This window comes from Pantherophis guttatus, chromosome 2 (genome assembly GCF_059756535.1).
Source record: "Pantherophis guttatus breed Tessera chromosome 2, ASM5975653v1, whole genome shotgun sequence".
Taxonomy (NCBI): domain Eukaryota; kingdom Metazoa; phylum Chordata; class Lepidosauria; order Squamata; family Colubridae; genus Pantherophis; species Pantherophis guttatus.
In genome coordinates, this window is record NC_142064.1 from 154,911,098 (window position 1) to 154,932,472 (window position 21,375).

The 21,375-nt window shown below is 42.8% G+C and overlaps 1 protein-coding gene across 9 annotated transcripts in view; it reads left to right on the forward strand.

The window, feature by feature from the left end:
- The window catches only part of LOC117662976 (uncharacterized), a 52,317-nt gene that overhangs the window by 15,430 nt on the left and 15,512 nt on the right, over positions 1 to 21,375 (forward strand). For 3 of the 9 annotated variants that reach the window (XM_087887056.1, XM_087887057.1, XM_087887058.1), the window contains exon 2: positions 13,127 to 13,247. The exons of 2 other annotated variants lie outside the window; for them this stretch is intronic. The gene's annotated coding sequence lies outside the window, so the exon portion shown is untranslated. Of the gene's footprint in view, positions 1 to 6,737; positions 8,872 to 11,245; positions 11,739 to 13,126; positions 13,248 to 21,375 lie in introns of those variants that run through there. 4 more of the 9 variants (XM_087887054.1, XM_087887053.1, XM_087887055.1 and 1 more) reach the window with 3 other exon arrangements.

Consider the following 21,375-nt stretch of genomic DNA (forward strand, 5'->3'; position numbering starts at 1 on the left):
TGTTTGGGGTTGGCTTTCTTCCCTTTCATCTTTTTTATTGTACAGCAGTCTTTCTCCTCAAACCTACCACCTCTCTTTTCTTTCCTTCTTACTTTCTCTTCCCCCCCACCCTCTTCTTCTCCTCCCTATTTCCTCTTCCTTTCTCCTTCTCCTCCTCTCTTCCTCCCTCTCTTAACCGTCACTCCTACTCTAATTTCCCTTCCCTTCCTTCATCCCTCTCTATTACTGTATCCTTTTATGCATATGGACTACTCAGAGGGCTGAAAAAGTTATTTTTGACTGGTCCTCGCACTTTTGACCAGTCCTCGAACTTACGACTGTCCTCACATTTTACATTTTTGCCCTATCTTGTCATCATGGTGAAGAGAAGCAGTTGTGAAATGAGTGACATGGTTGTTAAGAATGCTGCACGGGCATAAATGTGAGGATGGTCATAAGTGTGAGGACCAGTCAAAAGTGTGAGGACCTGTCAGAAATGACTTTTTTCAGCCCTCTGGTTAGTCTTTTTGTGCATATGGACTACTCAGAGGGCTGAAAAAGTTATTTTTGACTGGTCCTCACACTTTTGACCAGTCCTCGAACTTACGACTGTCCTCACATTTTACGTTTTTTGCCCTATCTTGTCACCATGGTGAAGAGAAGCAGTTGTGAAATGAGTGACATGGTTGTTAAGAATGCTGCACGGGCATAAATGTGAGGATGGTCATAAGTGTGAGGACTAGTCAAAAGTGTGAGGACCTGTCAGAAATGACTTTCCAGCCCTCTGAGTAGTCCCTATACACATAGCCATGGCCACCCGGTCACATGACCAGCTAGCCACGCCCACCCAGTCACATGGCCTCCAAGCCACGCCCACACAATAAGCCACGCCCACAATGGTGTCCCTCTTACCAATGTTAAAATCTGTTCACCTTACCCTATACACATAGCCATGGCCACCCGGTCACATGACCAGCTAGCCACGCCCACCCAGTCACATGACCAGCTAGCCATGCCCACAAAATAAGCCACGCCCACAATGTCCCTCTTTACCAATGTTAAAATCTGGTCACCTTAGTCATATCGTCACCGCTACCGGCTCAGCCGAACCTGACCGAACTGGGAAGAACCCACCACTGCTACAACCTTATGCATAAAGTGGTGCTTACATGCAAATAAAGCCACAGAAGAGTGCACTGCCAGTCATCCTGCAACAAGGTTATTGGTATAGGTATTGTCTCAAAACAATCATCTCAAAACAATTGTCTCAAAAGTGCAAAGCCAGATAAAAGATCAGCAGCTGGATAATACATGCGTGGGTTAATTGTTTTTCCTTTTACAAAGGGAATAAAACATCCTGGTGGTCTGGGAATTTGGACATTAAATAATGGACTGTTCTTCCAAGGTTCAGATCTGGAAAGGGAATAAATAGAACAGATGCTATTATAATACAGTGCATTATAGAACAGACTACAGTGAAAGCTTTGCTCAAGGAGTTTTTGGTAGGAGTGTCTTTCAAGAGAATTTTAAAAATACTTGGAAGTTATAATATCAACTCTGCATCCAATCTTTCAGAAATGGAAATGGGAATAATCAGAAATATGCAAGGCATTCAAAGTATTTGATTTTTAGTTTGCTATTCAATGTTTTCAGCGTTGCTCATTTTGTATTTTGAACAATTCCTCTGATTTCCCCAGCCCTGTGCCCTTAGTTGTAATAGACATCAATTCTTGTCATGCCCAAATGCAGTGCCTGCTGAGGAAAAATGGAATGTAGTTGAGCACATCTGAAGGGCACAAAGTTGAGAACAGTTGGGTCATTTGTCACCTCTGGAGGATTCCAAGTTGGGGTACATCTTTGCATTCCTTGAGGCTTTCGGAAAAACAATAACCTGAACAATTTTTTATTTCCTACTTGGCTCCAGGTGTTTCCTTGGAATGCATTTGGGAAAACAGTGAAGCCACAACTGGTAGCATAACTGATGTCATATCCTCTGCAGTTCTCTCATTCTTCCTGACATCCCAAAACATCCTGGATCACCTTAGTTTAGCAGTGCTTGCTTGGTATTTTGGAGAACTATCTGTGGGATTACTCCCCACCCCAAAACAAGCTTCGTTAGTTGACTTATTCAGCAGTTGCTTTAATTTTAAAAAGCCAGACCATTTTCTCCATTTCCCACACCCCACTCTGCACCAAGATGAGCAGAGTTCCACTGCCACCTGATTGCACAGTTTTGGATTGTGTGGTCCTAAGGATTCTACCATATTTAGAATTTCTTCTCCTTTTGCACTGTCATCCTCTTTCTCCAGAACAGGGGTGTCAAACTCAATTTCATTGAGGGCCGCATTAGGGTTGTGGTTTGACCTCGGGGGGGGGAATGGATATGGGCAGAGTGGGCATGGCCTGCTCAATGTCACTCATGTCAGAGGTGCCTGTGGCTGCCTGAGTGCTCTGCAAGCAAAAACAGGCTCCCGAGCTCCGTTTCCGGCTGCGACGGCTTCCTGCAACCCTCTGCCAGCGAAAACAGAGCTTTCACTGGCAGAGAGTTGCAGGAGGCCGTCGCAGCTGGAAACGGAGCTTGGGAGCCTGTTTCCACTGGCAGAGACACCACGGGCCGGTCCCTCACTGTTTCCAAGGAAGTCCCACGGGCCAGATCTAAGCACCACGCGGGCCGGATTCAGCCTGTGGGCCTTGAGTTTAACACACCCCTGCTCCAGATTTTCAAATAAAATGCCCAAGCACAATCTACTCCAAATACAGTTTCTAGGGGCCGCCCGGTTTTATTACCATCTAGCTCTCCTATTACCATCTAGCATTTCTCCAGCTACACGTGCTGCTTTTGCAGATTGCTCTCTACTGAAAGATGATTTGCCAGAAAATAGCATCTGTGCTTCTTAAGAGATTTCATCTGTTTTGCTACTTAAAAGTTTCTGCCAGTTAAGACACACACACATACACATTAGCAAGGCCTGGTTCATTCACATGGGTGAGGGGAGGGTTATTGGTCTTTGGCTCAATCCTCAAACTCTCCAAGTAAAGCTGTGGGAGAATCCAATCTTAAACCTGTAAAGTTACTACCAATCAGTACTAACAGTGTATAAGGTAAGAGAAGATTAAAAAGGATCAGTTAGTAGTTTGTTGTGATGTAACGTAACTGAGGTTGCAGCAGTACCTTGCTGGTACTGCCAAGGACAGCCATTCCATGCTTTGTGGTGAAAATAAAGTTCTCTACAAGGTTGGACACAAATTGTTATAGTCCAGAGTGCTGCTTAATGAGATTTTTCTCACTTTATGTCTGCAGACTGTTAGGTTCTCCCAAATCACCTGTTATGCAGAAATAGTGCTGTTTAGGTAATATAAAGATGGGGAGGTTTATTCTTTGTGGGTGGATAAAGGCATACACACACACACACACACAAAGATTTTAATGCTAATAGCACATGCCTATTGTCAAAGAGTGATAGCAAATGATTCTGGAATCTATGGGGGTAAAGATGAAAAAAACCCATTTTGCCATATAATCCACAATAATAGCATTGGTTTTAATATTAAAATGGTACAGTTGGTAGTTTTTATCTCCTGCTTTTATATTCAAATATATAAAGATATTTTTTTTTAAAAAAACCCACCAATGTAAGGTTTTTTTCCCCCACCTGTTCAGAACTGATCAAAGAGGCAAGGCAGGCTTTAAGAAACAAAGGCCTACAAAATCTGTTTGGCAAAACACAATTGTGTGACAAAAAAAATAGTGATTCTGTATTACAGGCAACTCTAGCTTTGTGAAACTACCTCCACCTCTGAGTCACTATTCTTGTAATGCTGATATGATCTTATGGCATTCACAGATAGTTTGAGAAAGTTGGAGGGGAAAAAAATACAGAATAAGGAGTGAGATCTAGGGCAGAACATTTGGAACCAGGATGCCTTGAAGTCTATTTCCCCCACTTCATGGAGAAATGAATTAAAAGTAGAAGATATATAATGAGAATGAAGATGTTGTGAGTTTCAAGTCCGATTAAAAATTGCAATTGGAATGCATAGCCATACAAAGCCTTGGCATTATAATAATCACTGACATAACACAACTGGATTTTAAAATCTTAATAAACCATTCATTAATAGAAGCCTGGAAATCTACTTCAGAAGGAGCTGATGATCAGTGATTAGTACTTATTAAAGCTAGCTACCACAAGTTCCTTCTACAGATCCCTGGGAATTTTAGCTCTAGAAAGGATTTTGGATGGAGGGCCTCTTGTTCTGTTGTGTAAGAGACATTCCCCTATTTGAACAGCTGGTGAGGGCAGTCCTTCATTTGAAGGTATCCTCTGTTTGAAGTGCTGCCCACTTCAGATCCAGTTTAACAATGAAAAAGAGAAAACAGAATCTTTGAAGTTATTCATTCAAAGGTAACACCTGGAACAAATATACAAGTTACTTGGCCACAGATCCCCCCACAGGACAGGATTGCAATTCTCTTTAAAGTAGATTCAATTGTTGTGTATGTCTAAATTAGTATATTCCAGGTTTGGTCAAAACCTTCCCACTTTTTAGGTGATTCCTACGTAGTTGCGTAATTGGGCTGTTGTATCCCTCACATGGAATTCTATGTGTCATTTACACTACGGTCTACAAAATTTCCTGTGGTCATGTATGGCATAATTATTTGAAAAACTCAAGATTGCTGGAAGGAAGAGAAAGGTGCGTGATTTGTAGGTAAAGAAGAGAGGAAGAAAGAACTGCTGGAGATGAGATGAGCTGGAAATTGAAGCAGGGCAGGAGCTGTGTTGAGTGTGCAAAAGGGAGGAGCAAACCTGTGTTATATGCCTGGCCTACAACCTCAGCACCATCGCTACTTGTAAACAAATAAAAGTTTTGCAGAGTTATTTAAAGAGTTCTCCTGGCAAATTGTTCCAGTTTGGAGCATTTTTATGAAAAATATCTTTTTTCACATGTAAGCTATTTCTAGGTCAGCCTTTTAGCTATTATAAAATGATTCATGTAATCATAGTAAGGAAATTCAGACATGGTAAGAGAGCAGCAAAATAGAGGCCCCTACACACACAGTGTTATTCAGAATTCAGTGGAAAATATTGCTGTGATGCAATAATCTTTGAGAATGGTTTGATCATAACCAAGAATTCTTGGAGCATTATTTATTACCCTTAGAATTAAATAGAAGACTTCCATGTGGAATGCAAGATGGAAAAAAACAGTTAGGTTCTCACTGAAAAATACTCCATTCAGGGTTTAGGGCATTTGTGTTCTATGAATGGTAGTATAACATTAGAATTCTAGGTTAGATTAGAAGAGATGTCTTCAAACAAAGGCTGGATGGTCATCTGCCAGAGGTGATCTAATGGATCCTGGAATGAGGAATATCACTTCTGATGGATGACCATCCAGCCACTGTTTGAAGACATCTCTTCTAATCTTACCTAGAATTCTAACCTTATAATACCATTCATAGAAGAACACATGGATTAGTCCTCTAACACCCCTTGCAAGTCTGTAATTCTATGAAATCTCTGGTTAGTCATCACTCAGTTTGCCCATCCTGCTAAGATGTTGCAGTTTGTTTGATTCTGGATAATGTCCCAGTATGTGAGGTCTTAATGGCCTTCTAGAAGACAAGAAGGGAGGGAGTCTCCATATTGATGGAGAGAGGTTGTGTTACAGTGTGGGAGAATCTTCTTACTAAATCTTCTTACTAAATCCTACCAGATGAGAACATCTAATCAGAGGGGAGCTAAAGCAAGCCCATCCTGTCCAAACCACTGGGATGGGTAGATGCTGTTAGGGAGAACTGGTCTCTCTAATAACCTGGCCCTGTGCCATACAGAATTTTAATTAGCCCCTTGAATTACACCAGGAAAGTGTAATTCAGTGCAATTTACATAGCAGCAGTGTAACGCAGGTAAACCTTGAGCAACTTCTCCTGCATACAGGAACAATGGAAGTTTCTGGGTGGGACTCCAAGAGTACCCCAACATAAAGCTCATTTCAATAGTTCAAATGAAAAGTGACTAGTGCACAATTGGACATGAGCAACCCCTCCCAACCTTTTGCAGGAATGACTCCAATTGCCACGCAAGATGAATTTGTGCAAAGTCCTCCCTGACCATGACTCCTCAAGGAAGATCTCTAAATTACACACCAATAGCATCCAGAGGAGTGCTACCCCATCAAGAGTGAAAGATGGCAAGTCTACAGATCCAGGGGATCCCCCCCCCCCAAACCAAAGCCTTGTAGGGTTACATCACAGCTGGTTCTTCCCTATTCAAATCCTCACAGCCATCAGGGCCTGGGCAAGCATCTGAACGGCATTACTTCTCTGTCTTGGGCCAGAGATGTACAATTGTGTATCCTCATTATACAGATTATACTGTGTGCCCAGGCTGGCATTGCCCAGCAGATTTATTGAAGTTGTTGAATAGGAGAGGTGAAAGAACTGAGCCTTTCCACATAAGAGGAGACTAGAGCTAGATCTCTTCTCTTCCCTCAACCAACAGTCACTGGAACCAGCCATTAAGAAAGTGGGAGAATCACTAAATAACCATGCCTCCGAATCCAAATCACCTAAGCCATTCCAGAAGGATACCATGGTGTGAAAGCGACTGAGAAATCACTCATCTGGAACCCTCAAGAGGTCTCCCACAAATGCAGCCAATGCTGTCTTAGTACTATGACTCAGTCTGAATCCTGTGAAAAGAGTCCAAGTAATCCACTTCTACTTATTTTATTTTACTTTATTTTTTAAGAGATTTGCATGACTGTCCATACTGAAGAAATCAGAGAGTTGTGGGAGAGAGCAGGAGCCACAATGGCCTGCCCTCATTTTAGGTATTAGTGTATCTGTATGGAATATATTGTGTGCTTGTGTGAATATTTGGGTCAGCACTTGTTTGGCTTTCATCCAGGCTGGAGAAGTGTGCTGGTCGTGTTTGGAGAACTTGTCACTGTTTTGCTGCACTTGCTGTTTGCTGCCTGCCACCAGCCTGCATTTCGAGGCAGCCATTTTGAATTGGGTGTGCCTACATTTGCCTATTGCCTTCCGCTTGCTTGCTGTCTGCTGCTTGCCTGGCACTGGCCTGTGTTTAGAGTCAAGCATTTGGAGGTAGGCTTGCCTGTATTTGCCTGCTGCCTAGCCTCTGGCCTGCTGCACCCTGCCTGTCACTTGAAGCAGCCTGTTGTCTGTCATTTGCCTGCCTCTAGCGAATTTGCTGCCAAGTCTGGAGAATTTGTCTGGAAAACTTGTTACTGGTCATGCTTTCCATTTGCCACCACCTATTTTCTGCCTATCACTTGCCTCCTGGTTGCCTGCCTACCTGTCACTTCTGGCGATGTCATGTTTGTTTGGGTTTTTTTGCAGAATTGTGGCTGAAGATCTTTCGTTGGAGTCTGTCTGAGCTGGAGGAGCCAGGTGAGAGACAAGTTGCAAGGTTGATTCCAGTCAATGGGAAGGAGAGTTCAAGCCCTCAGCCCTTATTAAGTGGTATGACGCAGGATTTGGTGCTCTCCCCACTCCTATTCAACATCTATATGAGGCCCCAGGGTGAGCTCATCCATTGCCACGGAGTGAGATCATTAGCATGCTGACAATACTTAACTATATGTGTTTGACCCTGGCAAATTAAATGATGAAGGTCTGGATGTGGAAAAACAGGCTTCAGCTGAACCCTGGTGAGACTGAGTGATTTTTGGTTTTGCAGCTTGCCAGTTCCAAGATTATTCTACCTTTGATGCTGGATGAAGTTGCACTGCCCCAGATAGGCCCAGTGTGCAATATGGGGGTCCTCCTGGATTCACAACTCTTGCTCGAAGAGTAGTGGCAGATATGTCTAGGAGGGCCATTGCATAGCTTTCTGTTATTCACCAGTTGTGCCTGTTCCTGGATTGGAGAGTTCTGCCACTCATGCCATAGTCATCTTCTGATTGGAAAACTCTAATGTGTTGTACTTGAAGAGGGTCCAGAAGAGTGTGATGCAGGCAGTTATGTGTGTGCTTCTAGAACAACATGTTTTATGTGTCTCAGCCAGTCCCTCCTAGAGTCCCCCCTAAAGCCCCCCTGGGGTGAAATCCAGCAGGTTCTGACAGGTTCTGGAGAACCGGCAGCGGAAATTTTGAGCAGTTCGGAGAACTGGCAAATACCACCTCTGGCTGGCCCCAGAGTGGGCTGGGAACGGAGATTTTGCAGTATCCTTCCCCTGCCACGCCCACCAAGCCACACCCACCAAGCCACACCATACTCACCAAGCCACGCCCACAGAACCCGTAGTAAAAAAATTTGGATTTCACCACTGCCCTAAAGGCTCCTGGATGACAACAGCCACACCCTCACCCTTACTCTGAAGTTGCAGTTTATGTCTCACTTGAAACTCCGAAGGGCATTTTTCTGTGAGAGGACCCTCCCCTCTTTTCTGGCCACTGTGACTTATTCAACAAGCTATGATTAAAACAAACCATGTCTTAACCTGATCCCTGAATCCACCCAATATCTCTATCTAAATTAGAAGTTCCTGTATTTTATCCAGCATTTCTTGAGGTAAGAGTCGGAAACAGAAACAATACAGAAGAAAACAGCTAATGTGCTGGTAATCTTTTTTTCTTACATCAGCATTTCCCAGCTCAGTTCTTTCCAGAGATATTGAACTGTAAGCCTCATAATCCCCAATCAGCCCTGTTGACTGGGGATTAGGGAAACTGTAGTCGGAACCTCTGGAAGGCACACAATTGGTCTAAATTGCCATTCAACCATCCTAGAGACAGACGGCAAAGTGAGATCAGGAAGAGGAGAGATCAAAATCATAGCAGGGGGCCCTACTGAAATGGGACACTTTGCTTCTGCGCAGCTGGAGTCAAAGAGGCCACAGAATACTTTCAAACAAAGACCAGGTAAGCAAATAAATCAGCTGGGAGATTAAATTTCTGGTGCACCCAAAAGCCCCTGTAAAATACCAGAGAAAATTGACCTGTCAAAGGAATAGATGGACAATGAAATCAGTGTATGCCTTCCCCCGATATCAGCACCCTCCCTAGAAATCCCTGGGGATTTCCTGCTGTCCTTAAGAAGACACACCTGCTCCCCTCAGGCAGTGCTCCTTACCCACACCCTCTAGGTGGGTTGGGTTGAGAAAGCAACTTGCAGAATTTAGGAGTTACACTCCCAGCATGGCTGGTGGGTGTCAGGCTGAGGAATGTTGTACTGCCTGCTGAGGGAGGTCACACGTTTAACAGGCTGCTGAATCTGCCAAGGGGAGGCCGCCTACATAGCAATGGCAAAGCTGTAGCAGCTATGAAGACAATAAAATGGACGAAGACCAGCAATCCCCCCGTCAGCAGGCAGTTATGGGACCTTTCTCTAATTTAATCTCTGCCTCCCCCCACCAGTGAACCATTTCAAGTAACCTCTTTATAATCCTGTCTTCCCATGCGATTGCCTGACCAGTCCTGATAACACAGGTGTCCTTAGACATGTTGCAAGGTTGCCCCCTGCAGAAATGTAGCTGGAGGCTCTTCAAGACAGCAGTGGAGGAAGCTTGAGAAGAGACGGGATGGGGAAGAAGGGGTGGAATGTATGTCTGGCATGGGCAAAACAGCTTCCTCCTCCTCCTCCTCCTCCTCCTCCTCCTCCTCCTCCTCCTCCTCCTCCTCCAGGACATTAAATCAGTCGATGATAGCCAGTCTCCTAACATTCTCTGATGAGGGTTGCCATGTTCAGTGGGCTCTTCCCTTCCTTTGGTGAGCAGTGCTTCAAAATAGTTATGAGTGGGGAAAGATGGCCACTGGCCCTGAGGATTCAAAGAAGTGACACTGGTTGGGATCTGGGGCAGTATGCTGATGGTTTATCCCATTTTCTTGAGGTTGTTGGTTCCCTTTAGGTGTAGATGGCATGTGATAGTGGTAGTGGGACAATGGCGGCATCCTTATGGACCTTGGGCATGGTTGCCATTTCGTCACCTTTTGGTGCTATGGTTTTCCTCTTCTCTTGTGGGCTGATTGGGAAATGGATTTAGCACCTGCATGTGATGGCTGTCTCAGAGTCCTCAAAACAACTCTCAGAAAGATACAGTGGAGGGAAAGGTGTCAATGGTAACCAATTATGTCACAGACAGAATGGAAGTGAACATTTCAAAGCCAGTAGACATATTTGTCATTTCAAGTGTCAGGGTTCCAGCAGCTATCCAAACTGAAATGGATGCACTCAGAGAGGAGTGGGGAGCGAGAAATTACATTTTCTCAACAACCAGATATTATAATTGATTGCTAGGAAAATTGCCTCTTTCCCTTAATAGATTAATTTTATTAACTTGATGGGTTATAGTCTATGCAAGGGCAATATGTGAAAGAAGAGAATTCTCTGCTGCTACTTTGCATCATTGGAACAAGAAAATGTTTATTAGCACAAGTGTGAGGAGTCCCTTGTGTATATCATAAAACAAAAAGAAGCTTTTAAAAATTGCTTGCTCTACTTTTAGGTAGAAGCAGAGAGATTGCTCTAGATCCTTTCTGTGATCTGTCAGGATCTTAAAAGTGTTCCCAACTGTTCAGTGACTCATTAAATAAGCATTTCTTCCACCCTGCCAGGCTGAAGTTGGAACATATGGATGCAGTCTCTGTCTATGAGAAATCTCTGCTCTTGTTTGTGTCCTCTGTTCAGTCAAAAGAATTTTAAAAGGTGACTTTTAAAAGTGCACTTTGGGCTGAAACCTAAATATTTGCTGAATTTTATCCTCATTAATAGGATTATCCAGCATTCAGTATTGATTGGCCTGATAGGTTTAGGACTTGCATGACAATAGAGTGTGCTAAAATTTCATTCAGCCAGTCAAACAATATTAAAAAGCTGGTATGGCTCAGAGGATAAAGTGTTAATACGGAATGGCAGACCTCAGTTCAAATTCCATGTCAGACAAGAGCACTCCGGGTGGCCTCGGGCAATTTACTATCTCTCAGCCTCAATTTTCCATCTATAAAGTGGGGATGATAATGACCTGCCTCCTCTCAGAGTGTGAGGACGAACAAGATAAATATGGTAAAGTACAGTGTGCATTAAGTATGCTATATAAATGACAAAGTGTAACATGCCCGGGGCCATGTGACACCCACTAACCAATCTCAAATTACAGAATTATCGATTATTGGGTGGCATATATCAAACTAAACAACAATAGGCAGATGCTATCATTCCAATGTGTCATGCTACCATTTTGATATCCTTTTTAGGCCTGTTTATGTGACTTCCACACACACACACACACACACACACACGCACACGCACACACACACACCATGGGATAAAGCTTTTCCCAACTCAGTAGCTTCCAGATGCATTGTGCCACAATTCTCAGTCAGGAGGGGGGGGGGAACTATTTTAATCCAACACATCTGAAAGGCATCTGCTGAGGGAAAGCTGATATTATGCTGTGTTTGTTTGTGTGGGCAATTCTGGGTCTCCCAGGTTGATGGGAGCTTCCAGTCCCAAGCTTGCCTCTGAAGAAATGATGCGGTTGGCTATTGCCTTCCCTTGGAATTCAGTCCCCAGAGGCAGCCCCTCTTTTATGTTGAGCACCTGGGCTCTCCACAGAGAATGCTCTCTGGCCCTGTATTTAGACGGCATCTGTGTTCAGGATTGGTTGTGTGCATAAATCATGCTAATTCAATTAGCCTAATGTACATTTGCATTTTGGGGTCTTCAGAAGGATTAATTCGGATGGTTTCCTTGAAATACTACAAAGAACAAAGTCAGAAAGCTAAGTTGTGTAAGTAACAGGGTGCCTATCCTGAATTGAATTCATTAAAAAAAAAAAGAAAGAAAGAAATGCTGGTATAAGAGCAGAGTTAAAATAACACCATGAGAGCTCAGCTTCCACTAATTTAAATGGGGAGGTGATGTGCCAACAACCTTCATAATATCCTGGGTCTGTGTTGCCTTATAAAATATTGAATGGCCATGTGTATCGCCATCCCTGAGCATGAGACATTAAAAAGTTGGATTAAGCTTCCTGTTTCCCTGGCTAGCTCAACCAGCCTTTAAAATCTGTGCCACTCAGTGGGAATGATGGTAGTCATAGTTCAACACATCTGGAGGGCATCAGTTTGGGAAAAGTAGGATTCCCTTTAAGCAAAACGGGAAGTTATACTATCGACCTTTAGCAAGCAGTAAGAGGTTCTTACAGTATTTCAGGCCTCTGAGAAGCTCCACAGCCCTCCGGCTGGAATGCAGCTGTAAGCTTCAGCCTGCTTCTCTCCGGCTTCAAAGCCATTGTTGGATGAATGCTGTGCTGTTTAGCTGTACTCTTCTCTACAGCCTTCTTCACTGGATGCTTCTTATTTACTCTGTGATGTTCCCAAGTCTCAGGTTCCTCCTTAGAACCTCTTATTGCAACTTAGGAGAAAAAGAATTGTGCTTCAGGCATCCCGCAGGGGGTTTCAAATGAATCCCTCCCCCACTTTCCCCCATGAATTCCAATCTGTCCATTAATGTGTGGTTTGATCTTGCGAGGTCTCCTTCCACACATGGCTGGCCTCCCTTCCCCACAAGCAACGTTTTTATGCCACAGTGCAGCACCTGACAGCTGTCCTCACCTTCCCCTTCTTGAGCCAACTACTCAGCCATGTTCACTCCAAGTGGCCAGCAGATGAGGCCTAAAATAGCTAACTGGCATTGCAAACCCTTCTTTATTTTTTTCCCTCATAGCAGTTTCCTTTGATGCTGTGGAGGGGAAAAAAATGGAAAAAACCTAAGTGACATCACATTCAACTCTGGACTCTGAGGAGGGGCAGATTTCTGGCAAAGGAAGTTGGCATTTCTCTTTTCTGACAAGAGGGCAAGTGCCCAGGGAACTAGACAAGATGAGGGGTGCCATGATTTAACGGAAGAATCTCCGTCTGTTTCTTCTCTGCCTTTCTATCTCTGTCTGTCTCTATCTGTCTGTCTATCATCTCTATCATCTATTTTTCATCCCTATATCTATCTATCATCTATCTATCTATCTATCTATCTATCTATCTATCTATCTATCTATCTATCATTTCAGAGTGTCTGTGTATAAATGTAGTTGTGTGTGGATTATTTTTTTCTTATTTTAGCAGAAAGCAGATAATCTACTGTTTCATTAACAAAAGGTTAATTTTCTTATTTCTGCAGCTCATCCAATCAAAGACCAGAGGAGAGAGAGAGAGAGAGAGAGAAGAAAAGAAAAGAAAAAAATTGTAGCTGTTTTCATCTCACTTTGCTCTCTGTAGAAGAACTCTCAAAAGAAAAGGAGGTAGACAAGAGAAATTCTCTCCAGAGTTATAGCTGTGCAGGAAACATAGTTTGGAGATCAGTAACTTTTCCTGTTTTTGGAGCAGTCAAAAAAATATTAGTAGGATTTGATATTCCATCCAAAACAGTTGATCAAAGCTTTCCTAGCAGGTTAGATTATTAGTAGTATCTAAGGAATAGTGTGCCAGTGAAATTTGTCTAGCACAGTTATTTCATCCAAGAAAGGTGATCCATTGCTCAAAGATTTCTGGCTACCATTTGTGTAGCCTTAGGTGAAAATATTCGATTCAATGTGGGTTATCATGGGGAAGCTCATTTTTTGTGACTGAATGGATGCTCTATGTGCATTGCATCCAATTTCACTCTCTTGTTTTGCACAGTTGGGTGGGGGGAAGGATGCTAAACACTTCATTTTTATTCTGCCGAGCAAAGCCAGTTGCCATTATTTGTACATTTATTTTAGATTGCAGGCTGTCTTGGCAGGCACGTGTCTTGTTCTTATTTTGTTTACTGTGCCTTCTACAACATTAAGTACATAGTAAAATACAGTAAATAAAGTAGCTGTGGTGCAAGAAACCCAGACAAGATATATATCTCATTTTCAAGGAAAGAATGGTGTATAAGGATGTGAACTGAACTTGAGGCAAACAGGGGGAGCAGACAGGAGGTTGTGATCCACATATGTGGGTCATAATGCAGAAGGATAATTGGGAATTAATTATCCAAAGGTGACTGTTTTCTTTGGACCTACATATCACTGCTATTGCCTTTCTAAAATCCACTATATTGTTTTTTTGGTTAAAATGAAAAACAGATGAAATTAGGAATGTAAATAAATTGATTACAAAGGGTGCTACGATTCAGGCTTCAGCCTGAATGCAATAGGACCCTAAAGATTTTTGCTTTTTAGTTAATCTGTGCTAATCAGTCTGTGCTATTCTGTGTCGCTATGACTTTTCCTGAGTTCATGGTGATGGCTGATCATATCACAGATGCCACAAGGGAGACTTTAAGATAGGGGTAGTCTTTGGAGCACAGTCAGAAGGGCCCACAACTGCAGCAGATCTGACTTAGGCCTTTTGAACAGGAGAGTTCCCCATTATTACTTAAAGATGCTATACCCACCCAACCCCAGAAAAAGACCAAGTCTAAGACCTAATAGGAAGCTGCTTGCTTCTGTGTTACTTAACCCTTTTTAGTTTGGCAATCTGAAGCAGCATGAAGATCATCCAGATAAACCTCACTTTTCTGGAGATGCGTTTTGTCTGTCTGAAGTAGCTTCCAAAGAAAGAATTGTTGGAATAAATAGAGGATTAATATGCTAATGTGGTGTACATTGGATGTGGAGCCTCATGAAATGATTTAGTTCAAGGAACTGTTGGAAGAAATGTCCATCTGGGTTCAGTTCCAAGTGGGGAGAAAGACAGTGGAAACATGGAGACTGTTTGAAAAGATGGTTTAATGGTGGACAGGATCACATGGTTTGAGGTCTTGGACAATTGAGCACATGGGTGTGTGTAAGAGAGAGATTTATACCCTCTTGGGCTTTGAACTTGCTTCCTGTTCCTGTAAAAGAAATGTATTCTGATTGGTTGTCAGACTCCCATGGGGCCATGCAGGGGTAATTTTATATGTTGCCTTGAGTCCCAAGCTTGGTTGAATCTTGCTGGGTAATGTAATGAAGAGAATTTGGGCAATTCCTATTATAGCTTAATGGCTTTGTCCTGGTTTGGATCTTGAGTGAGGGCTAATCTTATCACCCTGGAGCTGAAGGTCTTTTGTCTTGTAGATAAGATGGCCCAGTCTTTTGTCTTATAGATAAACTGGCACCAAAATATCTGCTGGGGCTGAGTTTCTGTGTCCCTTAAGATTTCCATTTCTCTTTTAGGGGAAACATTCTGCCTTTTTAATATTTCCTAGAATATTTCATTTTTCTAGGAGAAGGGTGGGTGCTAACTTTCTACCGAACAATGCTGGGGTGTTCATAAAACAGTTGTCCCCTGCCTAACCTATAGCAGCCTTGCATGCCTGGAGCCTGGATACTCTGGGAAATTCTGAAATGGGGATTTCAAATGGGAATTTTCAGACTTTCCTGCCCCTTGTTTGCCAGGGATTCTGGGAATTGCATCTCCAAGACACCTGGGAGCACCAGAATAGGAAACTGTGTCTCTGTGTGTATGTGTATGAAAAGAGAGAGACTCCTGGCTTTGAAATGGCACCACAGTGCCCCCTAAAGCATATGGTAAACTGAGAGGCTAAATAGAGGGAATTTGGGTTTTGTTTCCCCATACATGTACCTCCCATGTAACACCACTCATAACAATGGGATTGTTATAAATTAGTGAAAACTAGACATTGCCTTTAAAATTCTATCCTTAAGTAATGACTGCTTGGCTGACTAGACCCAGGAGATCATAGAAGGAATATTGTCTTTGATTGAACAAAGCAGTCTCCCCAAAGAGCAGAGGCTCCCAAACTTCTTTAATTCACCATACCCTTAATGTCTTTGTAGTTTTTGCACAAGATCCCTAAGCCAAAACCATGAACTACCTTGAGTTAGTAGTTTGTAATCCCACGGTGCCTGTGGTTTGGGAACCACCTCTACTGACAGGGTTATTGTTGTTGTTGTAGGGAAGAGGAGGAAAAAGTATCAGGTGTGTTCACTGCCTTGAGTTAGGGTGGGATATAAATGCAATTAAAAAATAGAGGATGGCTTTCATTTAACTCCCATATTTATAAATATGTGGATATCAAGAAATTGGGGTGGGGGAAACAGTTGCCCGTCAAAGGATGTCCAAGTAGAAGAGCCCAGTGATCTTTCTCCAATCATCCCGTCCGCAATGAGATTAGATAAGAGTAATAGAGCTGGAAGGGACCTTACAGGTCATCTAGTCCAACCCCCCGCTCAAGCAGGAGACCTTACACCATTTCTGACAAATGGCAGTCCAATCTTTTCTTGAAAGTCTCAAGTGATGAAGCTCCCACAACTTCCAAAGGCAAGCTGTTCTATTGGTTGATTGTTCTCATTGTCAGAAAGTTCCTCCTCATTTCTAGGTTGAATCTCTCCTTGGTGAGTTTTCATCCATTATTCCTTGTTTGGCCTTCAGGTGCTTTGGAAAATAACTTGACCCCCTCCTCTCTGTGGCAGCCCCTCAAATATTGGAACACTGCTATCATGTCTCCTCCTCTTCACTAGTCTAGCCATGCCCAGTTCCTGTAACCGTTCTTCATATGTTTTAATCTCCAGTCCCCTAATCATCCTGGTTGCTCTTCTCTGCACTTTCTCCAGAGTCTCAACATCCTTTTTATAGTGTGGTGACCAAAACTGGATGCAGTACTCTAGGTGTGATTTCATGCACTGAAACCCAAAATATTATTAAAGGAGAGAGAACTCCTTGGTAGAAAGGCTAAGATCTCCTTTGTGTTCTGCTGTAGAAACTTTCAGGAGGTTCAACCTGATAGGTAGCAGCCTATTGAGTATATAGAATGGACCAAACCCCTTGCGCCAGTCATACTATGCTTTGTTAATTATTCCCCCCCCCCCCCCGGAGAAATGCTACTGTACTTAGAAGGCTTCAAAGATGATGTTTCAAACAACAAGGACCTGTTTGGAAGAAAATGGTAACCAATTTGAACATTTAATGTAATTCAAATAATAAATTGTCCATAAGGCTTTGTCTTTTGGTACATCCTTTATATTAAAGTTTTGTTCCTGGACATCTTTGCAAGAGATCTGCCAGTGAAGTTTTCATGTATCCCCATTTCTGGTTTGTAAGAGATACACACATATATGGTACAGTTAGTCCCCAAGTCATGACCACAATGGAGACTCGAATTACTGTTGCTAAGCGAAGCAGTTATGGAGTCATCACATGACCAGACTCAATTTTAGGTCCATTTTTAAGCCACTGTCATTAAGTAAGTCATATGGTTAGTAAGCGAATCATGACATCGTTAAATGAATCTGTTTGTCGGAAACCAGCCGGGAAGTTGTCACAAATCACAAGACAGCCAAGTGCCTGGATTGCAATCATGTGACTGTAGGGATGGTACAACGATTGTGGGGCTGACAATTGTAACTTCAAGGACAAGTCATAAGTCACTTTTTCTGAGTTGTAACTGAACTGTCATTAAACAAGTTCAAGTCATAAATTGAGGGCTATCTATAGTCCAATCCCAAAGAGGGATTTAACAGTTTTAAAGTCAAAGGGAGAACTCATTTTAAACAAGGCAAGGTTGCTTTTCTCAATTCTCAAAGCTCACTGCAGACCTTACTATTCCATTAAGTGCAGCCTTTAATAAGTGAAAGAATACCAATCCCTACCCTTAGAGCAGGGGTCCCTAAGCCCCAGTCCATGGACTGGCACCAGGCATGTCAGAAACTGGGCCATGCAAACAAGCGAAGCTCCATCTGTGAGCTACAGGCAGCACGCCCTCTCTGATCCATGGAAACTCCTCTCTCCACATAACTGGTCCCTAGTACCCAAAAGGTTGGAAGCCTCTGCCTTAGACTCTGAAAGGTGCTTTTTTCAAGACACAGCTGACCATCCAGTCAGAGCTGAAGAGGCTTCTTGGATGAGAAGCGAAAGGTCTTCAGAGAAAAACCAGAAAGTCCAGCTGCCTGTTGAAAAAAGCACCTTTGGGACAACCATGACCTAGATGAGTGAGAATTTCCATAGACACTCTGCTTTAGGGGATATCTGCCCTTAAGACAAACTGATTGAAGAGCTATAGGATGTGGCAGAATCCACATTAGGAGTAGGAAACCTCAAGAACGTGGCTATATAGGGATGGATCTGCTCAGTGGTGGGATTCAAATAATTTAACAACTGGTTCTCTGCCCTAATGACCAGCTGGGTAGGCGTGGCTTAGTGGTCATGTGACCGTGTGGCCATGGCCAATTCAACATCATTCACATCTATGAGCGAAGCGCCTTAGCTGTTACAATGTAATAAGGGTTAAGCAGAGAGGCAGTTTCTGTAAGCAGGGCAATAAAGATTAGGCTAGAAACACCACCAGAATGTTTCCTTCCTGCCTGCTTTACAGGATTAGCCCTGTAAAGTGGAAAAAAAACAAAATATGATTTCTTCTATCAACCGATTCTCCCGAATAGGTGTGAACTGGCTGAATCCCACCACTGGATCTGCTGGTAGGATACCAGACAGAGCAGTCGATTTTGTTGGTGAATATTCCTCTGTAAAGCTTTCCCTGCTGATTGCTTTGGATTGTTAAGAGCACAAGAGCAAAGCAGACAACTTTCCTGTGAAGTGAAACCTTCCTTTAGAGAAGGAATATGTGTCTCTGAAAACTTAGTGTGAAGCTCTAACAGACTGTCACTTTCCTAACTCATTTGTGAACTTTCCAGAGAGGCAGGGCTGCCTGCTGTCTGAAAAGGTTTGGATGCATATTTGATCCATTATAACAGGAAGGCCTGTAGCCCTTCAGAGGCTGCTGAATCACAGCTCCTGCAACCCAACCAGCGTGAAGGGTAACTAGGAACTACAGTTTTAGCAGATCTACAGGTACCTGGGTGTGCTAGCTACTCTAAGCCAATAAGACCGCTTGAGCACAGGCTCTCCAACCGGACAGAAGTAACGGGTGCCATATACATTCAACCAGAAAAGAAGACAAGCCCTGCTATCTCACTTCAATAAATAACTTTGTGCAAGTTAATCATTTTGGAGCTGGATATAAAAATGAAGCCCAGTGTGGTGTGGATTGGAGGATTACATGATCAGAGATGCTTTTGAAACGATAATTGAGTTAATGGAAGCTTAGCAAGTGCTTCATTTGGGGTGGGCAGACAAGGAAGAGGAGGAGGGGGTAGGGGAGGGTAATTGGTGGAGTTTTGTCACTTGTGTCCATTTACAAACTTAAGCTTTTCTTTTTCTTTATTGATTTTTCTTTAACAAAGTGAGGCACTTAAAGGCAATTTCTGAAAGCCCCCAATGATTAATAAAACCCCATTTCCTTCTCTCATTAAAGCAAAGGAATTAGAAGAAACTACTTGATTTGTTTAACAATTGTGCAAAAACTTCACCGGAAGCTGTTAACAACAGTCCAATTTCTTGTGGTAATAATGGACCAAGGTATAGAAAGGGGGGAAAAAAACACTTAATAGGGTGAGTCAATAGTCAAACAGACAGCTCTCTTTTGTTAGTGGTGGAGTAGGAGCTGTACTGAGTCAAAGTAATTCCTCACAATTAAAGGAGATGGGTGGCCACACCTGATCAACCTGGTCTCTGCTTGACAGCTAAAGTGGGTTAGCCCAGGTGAGATCTTTGACAGGAAGCTATCAGGAAAAATTCCATTAGGCTAAACTGGAAAGTGAAAAGTTACCCCGGGAGAAGAGAATAGCAATCCACTTCCATATTGTTGTAAAGAAAGCTATGCAATGTATCCATAAACTTACTAGGAATTGAAGGGAGACCATTGTTACCTATCTGCTCAGCCAGAAATCCAGTTTGGTGATTTTTAGGTTCCCAGAATGGCTGTGTCCCACTTTCCAGAAGCCACATCTCTCTGTAAAGAGCTATCCAGTCAATACCTACTTTAAAGATGAGGGGTCCTGGTTACTTTCTGGCAGAAATTTCATTACCCAAACTAGGCAACATCATCAGAAACACCTGCCAGAAAACAACCAAGCACCCAGGACCCTTCATTTCAACCCTGAGCTACAAATATTCTCCTTTATGGGTACTTTAAAGATAAGCAACCAAGAGAAGGACCTTGAAAACACACATCGCCCACTTTTGCCTAGGACAGATGCAGAGAGGTCCCCTGAACCTACTTGTGTTAGAAGAATTATCCTTCTGGGTTCAGCTCCAAGTGGGGAAAAAGAAACTGGAAACATGGAGACTGCTTGGAAAGATGGTTTAATGGTGGACAGGATCACATGGTTCGAGTTCCTGAACAGAAAAGGGACGAGATGCAGCGAGTCCCCGGGTTTTATGCCCTCTCTGGCTTTGAACTTCCTGGGTCCCTGAAAGATTATCCTGATTGGTTGTCATACTCCCAGGGGGTCTTAGCTAGCCTTGCTGGCTGATGTAATCTTCCCAGGTGCCATGTGGTGAGTTTCTGTTGCTAGATGGGTCCTATTGTGTTAGTTTCTGTTGCTAGATGGGTCCTATTGTGTTGCAGATGATGGTCCATTGACAAAGGGTGGGGGACTGAGTTTCTGCTTCTCTGAGTTTCTACTTCTCTTTTAGGGAAAATATTCTGCCTTTTTAATATTTCCTAAAATATTTCATTCTTCTAGGAAAGGGGTGGGTGCTAACTTCCTACACTTGTACACATCTTTCCCAGTGAAATATGTCTTGTTTCACAGTTTAGCTTGGAGTGACCATTTCTACATTTCCATGGATAATAACTTAGCATAGATAAGTTTATAGAGATCTGTACCTCCCCCCCCCATATACATTTCATTTACTTTTCCAACAATTAACCAAAGATCATCCAATGTTGAGCCAACACTAGAGAAGTCCTGAATATATGAGGTCCTGAATATATGGGTAGTCCCAATTTACAACAGTTCATTTAGTGACTGTTTGAAGTTACAACGAAACTGAAAAAAAGTGACAATACCAATTTTCACACTTCTGACCATTGAAGCATTCCTGTGGTCACATGATAAAATTTGAACACTTGGCAACTGATTCATATTTATGATGGGCGCAGTGCCCTGGAGTCATGTGATCAGGTTTGGCAACCTTCTGACAAGCAAAGTCAATGGGGAAACCAGATTTATGTTCTTGCCACTGCTTCTCCTCTACCAACGTGGTCCCCAAACATCTGCAATCTCTGAAATGTGGAATAATAATCCACTCTTTTCTGATATCTGGCCTTATATACATTTCTGTATCTCAGTTCCACTATCTGCCAAGGAATAATAGTGAAAAGTCACAGTGCAGCGCTACATGCTGATAGAAGTGAAAACATTAAAAGAATACATGAGAATTAAATGCATGGATTCCAAGAATAATACTTTTGTACCCTCCAACTTTTGTGTGTGTGTGTGTGACTTCACTTTGACCTCAAGGTCAGTATTTGGTTCTTTTCAGGGTCAATATTAAAATGGGATATATCAATTTGTGGTGTTACAGCATGTAATTAATTTATCCCTTCATAAC